The sequence below is a fragment of the Tribolium castaneum genome, unplaced genomic scaffold (genome assembly GCF_031307605.1).
Source record: "Tribolium castaneum strain GA2 unplaced genomic scaffold, icTriCast1.1 ptg000042c, whole genome shotgun sequence".
NCBI lineage: Eukaryota > Metazoa > Arthropoda > Insecta > Coleoptera > Tenebrionidae > Tribolium > Tribolium castaneum.
Window position 1 is genome coordinate 22,501 of NW_026986641.1, and position 1,305 is coordinate 23,805.

At 39.7% G+C, this 1,305-nt stretch overlaps 2 non-coding genes across 2 annotated transcripts in view; both read right to left on the reverse strand.

The window, feature by feature from the left end:
* Positions 1 to 276, reverse strand: part of LOC135267482 (large subunit ribosomal RNA) — a 4,037-nt gene extending 3,761 nt beyond the window's left edge. Inside the window, exon 1 of the ribosomal RNA XR_010335903.1 lies at positions 1 to 276. This exon is cut by the window's left edge and continues 3,761 nt beyond it. This is a non-coding gene — a ribosomal RNA (large subunit ribosomal RNA).
* A 476-nt stretch (positions 277 to 752) lies between these two features.
* Positions 753 to 909, reverse strand: LOC135267484 (5.8S ribosomal RNA). The gene has a single exon (XR_010335904.1). It is a non-coding gene; the product is annotated as a 5.8S ribosomal RNA (ribosomal RNA).
* Between the last annotated feature and the right edge of the window lie 396 nt (positions 910 to 1,305).

A 1,305-nucleotide genomic window follows, 5' to 3' on the forward strand; every position in this document is an offset into this window, starting at 1 on the left:
GGAGAGATCCTCCCGTTATCGGCAACGGTCACTACGGGCCTGGCACCCTCTATGGGCTGTGGCCCCGTTCAAGATGGACTTGGACGCGTCGCACAATCTCGGGATGACGGATCCTCCCTAACACCACATTTCCCGGCGTCCGGTTTCGGCCGCGGGATTCAGTGCTGGGCTTTTTCCTGTTCGCTCGCCGCTACTAAGGAAATCCTAGTTAGTTTCTTTTCCTCCGCTTAATAATATGCTTAAATTCAGCGGGTAGTCTCACCTGCTCTGAGGTCGCAAATATAAATTTGCCTTTATTTTGTCAGACGATAATTACACGTATTCCGTTTATATGGCTGCCTCCAAACAATTTCAAACATCGATCTGACGTCGTTGCGAGAATGTTGTTGTTGTTAATTATAGTGCATAAAATATGCATATAAACAACTTTAACGTCTCGGACACGACGATCGCTTCGTTCGAAATTTAAGCGTTGTGGCTGCTTTTTAATATCGGACGTGCTACGTCTAAACCAACTTGTACCAACAAACTAATAAGAATGTCAGCCGCTATTGCGTTTTAGGATGCCGCGTTATTTTTTATATTGTTTTTATTGTTGTCTACGTTGCATAATATTTTATTATGACAACCGACAATCAATTAACAATTATAGTAACGCGTCATATTTGCACCCAACACGCTCCGACGTAATTGTCTACACAACATTGTGCGCTGTGTTTAAGACAAAAACCGAGCAGTCTTTGAAATTGACACGACCCTCAGCCAGGAGTGGTCCGGGAACAGTATATCCGAGGACCGCAATGTGCGTTCGAAATGTCGATGTTCATGTGTCCTGCAGTTCACAAGTTGACGCGCAATTAGCTGCGTTCTTCATCGACCCACGAGCCAAGTGATCCACCGTTCAGGGTAATCTTTTCAAACAAATTTAAAATATTATTACATAACGCACCGTTCCACATCGAAATCGTTTCATCATCACACAACAACAAAAATAACTACTTAAGGTTATTACAATTGTGATGTATATGTGAGAAACGGACCAATCGAAAGAAACGTTCGGCGTTATATTTTATAATATTTTATTTAATTAAAGTGGCATTTGTTTCTACTTATCGAAAAGAGTATGCAGTTATAGTTTAAGTTTACATAAAGAATAACCCGATGATATTAACGTTTTATAAATACGTATATATATCTATTAGGTTTTTTTTCTCTATCAACTTTGTCTATAAAACTCTGCTCCTTTTGCGATAAGCATTATGTATATTTATTAAATAGAAAATATGTCGAAAAACCAGACGTTTT